The sequence below is a fragment of the Pavona decussata genome, unplaced genomic scaffold, assembly GCF_977016875.1.
Source record: "Pavona decussata unplaced genomic scaffold, jaPavDecu1.1 SCAFFOLD_43, whole genome shotgun sequence".
Lineage (NCBI taxonomy): Eukaryota > Metazoa > Cnidaria > Anthozoa > Scleractinia > Agariciidae > Pavona > Pavona decussata.
In genome coordinates, this window is record NW_028145465.1 from 391,369 (window position 1) to 401,370 (window position 10,002).

General features: G+C 35.7%; 1 pseudogene across 1 annotated transcript in view; it reads left to right on the plus strand.

Annotated features, from left to right (window-relative positions):
* Positions 1–4,025, plus strand: part of LOC146482816 (mitochondrial inner membrane protein Mpv17-like) — a 30,944-nt pseudogene extending 26,919 nt beyond the window's left edge. Inside the window, exon 2 of the transcript XR_014864040.1 lies at positions 1,458–4,025. The product of XR_014864040.1 is annotated as a mitochondrial inner membrane protein Mpv17-like (transcript). The remainder of the gene's footprint in view (positions 1–1,457) is intronic.
* The last annotated feature ends 5,977 nt before the right edge of the window (positions 4,026–10,002 follow it).

The following is a 10,002-nucleotide window of genomic DNA, read 5'->3' on the forward strand; positions in this document are numbered from 1 at the left end:
TGTCCCATATTTATGATGTCACCAAAAGGATTGAATTAGATGAATTGACTTATGAAATTTTGCTTAAAACTCAAGAAACAAAGCCCAGATGTGTGATTGATTCTTTTATTTGGCAAAAAGAGAATGAAAGAAATCTTTCATGTGTTGATTCAGTTTTTAGGCTTAGAGACTGTAAGTCATATTGAGCTACCATGGAAATCGAGCCCTCAAAGCACAAAATAACCATTAAACTACATTTCTGAGATGTTGGCCTTGGCTTAGAATTATCTAGAGCATAATTATTTGTAGAACTTTCGTCATCACTTGTGCCCGTTTTTCAGTGAGCCCTTCAAACAAGTTAGTAGTGGTACATGTACATGTACAGACTATATTACTAAATGTGAGAAGAGAAAAACTCACTGACAGATAATTTACACCTTTAAACTGCAATACAGTAATAGCCCGCGTGTAAGAACCTGTTAGGCTAAAATTTTCATTTTAAGCCCCCTCCACATATTCATAAGAACCTAATTAGGCTAAAATTTTAAGTTAGGTTCTTATCAGTGGGGTTGCTGTAAAAGTGTATAGGTAGAAACTGCTGAATTAAGATCATCATCTATTTAAAGGTAACTTGCCATAACTTTTTTATCGTTCAAACTTAAATACCATGTTGTATGTCTATTGTGCTTACCATTCAAATAATTCCCCGTGTATTTACAAGTACTGTACTCTACTACAGTATCAAAGAAAGCTTTCTGACCATCTCCAACTATATGTAAGAATCACAAAATATTAAATGCAAAAATATCAAAATATATCCCAATGAAATAAATAATTGCAAAATATCAAAACAACATAAGCTCCCAATGGGCAATGCCTCACCTTCTCAAGTCAATGTGAAGTCATTTAAAGTGATAGATCCTTTAGATACAGCATATATATACAGCCATACAGTTTTTAATTTATTTTCGTTTTTCATTTCTCCTCATTGCTTGAACTTGTTATGAATTTGGTATCAACATGAATTTCTTTCTTATGTTTTGTTAAGGACATATGCTGTACCTGCACTGAACTGCCTATAGGCACTGTTCTATGGTACAGATAAATGATTTATACTGTATGATTTATGAGATGATATTTATAATATTTATAGTATATTCAGATGAAATTCATGTGAAAATATAAGAACCTATTTTAAGAACCTTGGTAGCCTAAATTTGCTTTAAGTACATGTACCATTTATATAAGAACATATTAAGGCTAAATTGAACAATGCAGGTTCTTATACGTGGGCTATTACTGTATTCTGTACTGAGTATACAGTGTTATGTTGTTACTTAATGCATATATGTACTTCAATCTCCTGATACTCCATTCTCTAACGTAAATGGTCCTCAATATTCTGTACTTAGTATATTATATTGTTACTTAATTCATACTCCATTCTCTAACTCAAATGTTCTGCCCTTGCACGTTAGGTGTCCTTGTAGCCACTGGTGATGTTGTCACTCAGCAGCTTGTTGAACACAAAGGAACTGACCATGATTTTGTCCGAACTGCTCGTATGGGTGTGGTGGGTTTAATTATTGCTCCTGTGCTTAGAACATGGTACCTATCCCTTGACAGGATTGTGCCTGGTGCAGCTAAAACTGCAGGCTTCAAAAAGATGCTCTTAGATCAAAGCCTCTTTGCTCCTGTTATGATATGCTTCTTTTTTGGCGTCACGGAGACACTCGCTGGGAAAAGGCCGGATGAAATTAAGAAGATGCTTGCTTCAGGAACGCTATGTGGAGACTTTGATTACAAATTACAAGATATGGCCTCTGACACAAACCCTTAACTTTACTTTCGTTCCAATTCAGCACTGCATCGCTGTTGTCCAGTTGGTGGCAATATTTTGGAACGCGTATTTGTCTTGGATGGCTAATAAGCCAATGCCTGAGGATTTGATTCAGAAACCTTTGAGCTAAAATTGCCTCTACTTTGCTCAGTCAGTCAACCCTTGATAGACCTTTGTATCACAGAGAATCACAAGAAAATAAGCCATGTGTACAGAAATGTACCACAACCTACAGCGCCGTTTACTGGTCATTTAACCCTTTGTTTAGGTAAGGATGTTTACATGGAAGGAGGAAGATCCTAGAAGGCGGATCATCCTAGCGCCATGTTTTCTGTATTCAGTTTACATGCAAAAGGTTGTACTTAGAGTTAGTGCTTGGATCTTTTGAATCAAGGTCTTCCTCTTAAATCCTAGCCGAGAGATAGGAAGATCCTAGCACAAAGTAAACTACATTGTACATATGTACCTTCACTTGGAAGGTTTTAGTACTAGGGACAAGAAAAACAAACATGGTAGTGGTAGGGCATTCAGTTTCTAAAGGGCAACAATTTTGTCTTTCTTTTCTCCCCATGTGGTAAGCACCCCGACCAAAATTTCTGCATGTAAACCAAACAAAAAAGTTGTTTTGCCGTCGAGGATCTTTCTACTAGTAGGATCTTCCTTCCTTCATGTAAACAGTCCCCAACATTGCAGTTTCATTATCTGAGAAGATTTCCAAGCAGACCTCCAGCAGTACCTTTCCAGATAGAATGTGGACTTTACTCCGCTTGCTTTAACTAATTAGAAAAGAACTGTTAATGTAGCCAGTAACCTGAAGTAGCCCTTTAAGGATGGTGCCTACTAATACTGAAGTATTTTTGCATGGTTTATGACTATGCAAGAAAAGCAGATCTTAGCAAGAGCTATTAGAATCCAAAAAGAAAATAGGGGGTAACCACACATTTTTAGGGATAATTAAGCAACATTATTTTATCCTAAAAAGCTGTAAAATACAAAGCAATGTCTGGCAGTTTTTTTTCCAAATTGAAGCTTTATTATCTAAAAAATGCATGATTACCCCCAATTTTCTTTTTAGATACCAAGAGCACTTGCCGAGTTCTGCTTTCTTCACCTAGTTTTAAACCGCCCAAAAATATCCCTGTATTAGTAGGCAGCACCCTTGGAAACCCGAGTATCTCCAGACGTGCAGAACATATGCGCAGTAGCAAAACTAGGCAAAGCCATAAGTCCCATGATCAATATACATGTACTTATTCTTTTCACTATCCTCTACCGTTTTCTCATGTAGCAAACCTGGTTACCAATTTACATGCAACTCACATGTACAACCTTCAAAAGAGTTGCATAAAGTTGCATTTTTATTTTTGGCGGATGTCAATCAAAGGGAAGCCATTGAAATTACATGTATTTAAATTTTGACAAGATCCAAGGGCAAGAAACTAAGAATTTTACTTTGCTAAGAATATGTAAAATTTTATTTAAATTGATTTTTGAGCTACATTGTAGATCAAGCGAAAAAAAAGGCATTTTTGAAATTATTTCACTGCATGTGATCATTTTCTAACTCAGGATCGATTGCATGCATTGTTGGTTGTGCAATATCCTGAAAATGATGCCCTATCTTTTAGATAAAATGGCTTGGAAATCAAGCGTTGATAAAGTTTACCATCTGTCAGCAGATAAAATTGTCAATTTCTTGGTTCTGTTGCCTTGTAATCTTATCAGAATTTAAATGATTGGCATACAGCAAAAAACAACTTAGTTTACCCAACTCTTTTGAAGCCGATACATTGTACAGCTGTACAGATGTAGGTTGCATGTTATTGGTAACAGCTGTAAGAAGTTTAATCTGCACTGTATGCTTATCATTTGTCTTTATTCTTGTTCTCCATATATTTGATTGAAAGGGGAAGTGTCAAGGGTTTTTGTTTTTAACTTTAACTTTTCTTTTGAAAATGGAGTATTAAGACCTTCACTTAGCTACAAAATAATTATAGAACAATGAGAGGAGAGAAATCAACTCAATTCTTGAAAGGAACAGCCAACTTTTTTAGTGCATTTTGCAAGGAAAAGTGCGAGAACTTGAAAAACGTTAGCCTAACATCTTTCAAGTTTCAATCCATTCCGACCTACTCTGTCTCTGGCCACAGGCACTAATCAAGAGTTTTCTTGCACTGGGATAATAATTTGTGACAAACCTAGACAATTATTGGTATTATGTTTTTTGATTTGTTTCTGTTGACAGACAAACATTTTTGGGTTTTTAAATGTCATCAAATTTGCATAATAATTCCCCTTTAACAGTGATGTTGTATGAAGAATAGTCCAGTTTTGAATTAATCAAGACCGCTGGATAAAGAGACAAAATACGCATTTATACAGGGTTAGCCTCAACCTGAAGCAAAATATTCACAAATGTTAGCAGGAAACTGCTGAACCCTAAAATGAATAAAAAATACACAGAGTTGAGAAAAGTTCCTCCTCTCACTGGTATTTGTAAATATTTTACTTCAGATTGAGGCTAACCCTGTATAAATGCATATCTTGTCTTTTTATCCAGCGGTCTTGGTGAATTCCAAACCGGACTATTGGGCATCTGTCACCATGGAGTATTTTGTCCTTAATTTTTTGTGTGGATACTACCTGTATTGACAATGTTTTTCTTTTATTTGATTGATCAAAATTGGTTGTTGTTCTTGTATAAAAATTGAAAAAAAATTTAAAAAAAACCATTAATTTTCTTTTTCATGTTTGAGGCTAGCCTCCCTCGCTGCCGTTCTGTCTTGTCACGCAACTCTCCTCCCCAAAAGAGCGTTGCGTGACGAGACAATGGCTGCGAGGGAGACTAGTTTGAGGCGTATAAAAGCATCAAATTTTACTTTCCATTGGGTACAATACCAAGCAAGATGGGAGACTGGGGATAGTTAGGCTGTAACGTCAATACATGAATGCTTAGTCTCGTGGGTAATCTCTATTTTTCTGTTGTTTCATTCATTCCACAATCCCATTCATATTTTCATCCACGCAGGTTTTCTACCCCTGCACTCTAACAACATTGAAGAATAGAGAAATTGCGACACTAGCATTTCAGTATTGACAACACAGCCCTACTATGGCCAGTCTCCTGTCTTGCACAGTATTGTTCCCAACCGGAAGTGAAATTTGACACCTTTATATGCCTCAAACGAGGGGAAGAAAAATTGAGGAGATTTTATTCCCGAACGCAATAATTGGGTAACCGCTAGACGTCATGGAATCCAAAATGGCGGCGTGCAGGAGAAATGAAAATGAAAATAGGCGACCAGTAAAATCTATATTTTTGTAGCTCTGAAATTTATGTACTATTTCCAACAATTTAATGTCAATTTGTTTCAAAATTGGAGGTTCCCTTTAACATAAACCAAAGCAAGCAACCTGTGCTGATATGATCAACAAAGGTAAAAAAATATGTTACTTTACTGAAAACGTGTACAGGTAGCGGGTAACTGAGAAGGAATATATTTGAGTGGCGTTGAGATAGTTCTATTAACATCACACGTGCAAAGGGCAGGGTTTTTTTTTTTTCATTCGACAACCGTAATGAAAGTGCTGAGGCAACATGATTTGAATTTTGTTTACAAAGTTTTCTATTTCAACAGTAGAAGGACAAGATGATGTTTACCCTTTTAAGCCCTAACAGTGATTAGCATCAAATTTCTCCTTGTAATATCAATGCTTATTGAACCCCTAAGGTTATGAGAATTAAGGATATGACCACCGAAGGTGAATTTTCTTGATATTTTAATGACTTCTCCCTAGTACTTTTATAGGAAGTGTATGGGGAAAAGATAGGAGAATTTCTTCTTTGATATTTGGGGTTAAAGGGTTAAACATCGAAAAATAGTAATTATATAATCACCCACAAGGCTACCTGTATTTTTATATTCATAAAAATATTTAAAGGAATATAACATTTTTTTAATTACTATCGTGAATTTAAGAAAATTTTCTAAAAACACATCGGAGACGTATATGTTAGCAATATGGAAAAAAAAACTATCGCACAATAATGGCCACATGTTAAATTAATTCTCAGAAATGCCATCACACAGTTGCAACTGAATCAAAATTAAATGCTATCATTGCATCATAAAAAAGAATCATTCTTCGAAAAAAGTCAAAATTATCTTTTCATTAGAATAAAAAATTGAACTTATAGGTAGCAAAAATTATAAATTATTTAGGTTTAAATAAGACAGTAAGCAAGACACAAGACTGCATCACATTTCAACAATAACATTCGAATAATTATACGCTTATTTTTAATCTTTCGATTGAAAAGAGTTAATCGTCACATATATCCACGTACAAAAAAGAAATTCGAAAGTCGATGTCTATTTTTAGGGAAGAGCAAATGTATTAAAGAGGAATATTTCATTCATTCATCAATATGGAACGACTTTTTCATTTGAATGCAAAACCAAGCAAATGTCCGCTTATTGAAGTTAAGTTATGCGAAAAATTTAACAGCCGCTTCTCTTGAGGGGAATTAAAAAAGAAACTGTTTAATTTTTTTGTCATTTTTTGCTATAATTAACATAATTACTAGGTTTTAAGCAAACTCTGTTGAATTAAGAATTAATAGCAAAAAATCTGCCGCGGAAGTCAAGTGAACATTTTATGCAATTTGTTATCACAAACCACAGCTGGACAGGGCTGTACTTTCTAAGTGCGTTCGGTGTTACCCACGCTTGTAATCCTGAGGAACAACTTCTTGCAGAGCGAATCGATTGTCATCAGTCATTCAGTCATTCAGGTAAGTGAAATTATAGTTGTTGTTCCCTTTGTGTATTAACTGTCCAATTTAACTGTTTAATTAATATTTAGCTAACACATCCAACTACTGACGCAAATAGAGGTGAAACCTTGGCGCGAAGAAATAAACATAACACAGCGCTCTTTAATTATTTCACAATAAACACAAATGAATATCGTGTCAGCCGATCTTAAACTTAGCCAACAAAACGTACCCATTGGTTTGAGCCATTAGTGAGAGTGAACCGCTTTCTAGTACTTTTGTCGCAAAAATACACCGTGGAAAATAACCCAGATGACTATTTTGCATAGCATAATTATTTCTAAAAGCTACCCAAAAGTTAGAAGAATATATCACAGGAAAAAGCGTATTACGAGTACTGATAATAACGGATGCTCTTCACCAGAAAACAATTACAATTTGCTCTTTACAAACAAGCTTTTTCTTTAGAAAATAAAATAAGCGTCTCAAGATGCGAAATTGCTGATTATGCCGATTTTCTCAAAGGTTTTCTTTAAAAAAAAAAAAAATCAAAATTAGTTTTGTTTAGTTTTTCTTTTTACGAAGTAGAAAACTTCTTGCAAATGATCATTCCAAATTTACTGGTTAACTGTTTTCAGTATTTCAGTTGTAGCCATCATAATATGAAAAGCCTGATCAATGTGTTTGAGTTCACGTTAACTAACTCATAAATTTGTCTGAGGCTCTGTAAGTGTTGTTATAGCGGAATTGCATATCCGGTGTAGAATCTGATTAAAATGTCCGAGCTACCAGGTGCCGTTTTCTTTATTTACTTAAGTGTCATTGTCTGAGAAAGTGTTCCAGGGGCCAAAAATTGTGGTCAACCGATTTGGCTGAAACTTGGCACAGAAGTTGGTTGCCATGAGATATTTGAAAAGCCAATTTGGCTCACTTCTCTGACTTTAAGTTTTAGAGTTTCAGGGGGGGTCTCATTTTTTGCCCTTTGAGCACAAAAAATCCAGCCTTTCAGGGGTCATTTTGAAAGTGCCATAAAACCCAACTGGTAAATTGTGCTGCCAAATGAATTTGACCATGAATATTACTATAATAGAGCTTTCATTTCATGCATGTAACTTTGCCCTCAAGGTATTGGACAGAGAGGTGCCTGGGGTTAGCGTTAAGCCAAAATTAATGTCAAAATTACAACTCAAAATTGCCATTTTTTCAAAAAATCAATGTATCTACCTGCCTTCTTGCATAACATCCGTACCTAAACCGTTATTAACTTTAGTGACCCAACTATCAAAATCAGTTGAGAAAAATTTGGCTTATCACGGTTTGTTGAATTTTTTTCACAAACACTCCATGCCTCTATGAGGTCATGCAAAATGGAATTTTGAGCATAAGTCATGCCATAAACAAACCAAATTGTTGACATGAAGCCCTTATTCTGTATTTGGTCAGTGAAAATGAATTGCTAAAGCAAAATCAGTTTAATTGTTTAGAAATACTCTGATTCTCACCTTACAATTGCTCTTAAAGGCCTTTGATTGACAAAACAAATACCCTGATTTAGCAAAACAAGGTTTAGTTTGTACTTTGAAAACCTAGTACCCATCAAACAGCACAAACGATGAAGGCCTAACCTCGATATAACGATCTTTTTAAACGATGCTTGAATTTTTCATTGATTCATATTCAGTTCCAAGTCATAATTCTTCTCCGTTGCTCCAAGCATGGAAAGTCTCTATACTTTGTCAGGCCTGATTTTTATTAGGATTACAAGATAAAGTTAGCTTAACGAAAACGTTCGTTAGCATATAATCTATGTCTGTTAACAGCCTGAACAGTTCTTGTAAATACCCACCAGTAAAGGAGCATGGCCATGCATACATAGATATATAAACTTACGTAGCTGCAGTTTATGGCAGTGCCGATGTGACCCGTTACTTCAGAGTCCTCTAGAGCGGAGTAAATGAAACCATCCGTCAAGAAGGAATGCACAGTTAGGAGAGCTCGATAGTAAAACAAAAAACCTGTGTTGCTAAATACAATAACAAATGAGGCCAGGGCATTGAGATGATGCAAAATCAACTGGCCCGCCATTTTGGACATAGGAGAGAGTGGGGTTACGTTCTTCTTCCGTTTCGCGGCTATGTTTTATCAGGAGTAAGCAATTCAAGGGTAATTTCACGATGGCACTTTGTTCCTTTGGAGGGGTAAGGGATAAGTGCGGTGCCACCGCATGGGCTCCGCACGAAACAGGAATGGTTCCTTTATTATCCTGCGAGAATGATATGACTGAATGGTTGAAGGAAAAGTATAAGGGGACAGGTGCATCTGGGGCAAGAGGAAGACCTGGTCATACTAAAGCAGCAGGTGATTCAAAATATCTGTTAGGCATCATACACGCGCACAAATGGCTTTTATTGCGATCAAGTGGACTCTTTTCTGTTGAAGAGAGACCACGATATTTTACGATATTGTTGTCTCAAATTGTTTGTTTATGACTGATTGAAGATTTCCCGAGGTAATTTACTTGATTCTTACGATGAGAAACAAACATTCAACAAATTGTTCACAAGAAGGGCAAAGTGGTTGACTGAAAACCCTAACTTTGAAAGGTAAGAGCGCAGTTATTTTATCGCAACAATCTCTATGACCAAAAACAACGATAATCACGCAATCCTACTTTTGCCAGTTTCGTCTAAGATAAGAGAACTTGAAAAATCTTTGCAAACATGCTGCATCGAAGCAAATCTTTCAAGCGATCTCATAACAAATCGGCAGATTTTGAGACAATATAAGAACTTCTTAACGATGCGAATTAAGCAGAGAGTCCATATACGGGAAAACATTCTGTACGTATGTCATGGTGTCATCATCAAGTCGTAATACCGTCTCAAAATCGAATGTAGTTTCTTTTTATCGTGATTCATCTATTCTTGTAGAAAAAAATGTTTAATCGATTAGTTGAGCTCAGAATACAACGATAAATCTGAGATAGGTTTTAAACTGGGTGTAAGATTCCTAAAATTATACCGCCTCTATTTACATACTAAAAAAACTAATTATAAGTAATTAAAAAATGTATCCGAATAGTTTTTGTTACCAAGAAAGTTATCCGTGAAACAAGACATTTTCTCGCTCAAAATGTCAATTTCATCGAAAAGCTTCGATGCAGCATGTTTGCAAAGATTTTTCAAGTTCTCTCTTCTTAGACGAAACTGGCAAATATAGGAAACCGGTAGGGTTTCACGCTCGAATTGTGATTGCATGATAAGCGTCTGAACAGGTAATGCTGAATGTAAACAAACAGAGCGAGTAGACGAAAAACAGCCTTCAACTTCAAGTTATTCTTATCGTTGTTATTGGTCATTCAGTCATATCATTCTCGCAGGATAATAAAGGAACCATTCCTGTTTCG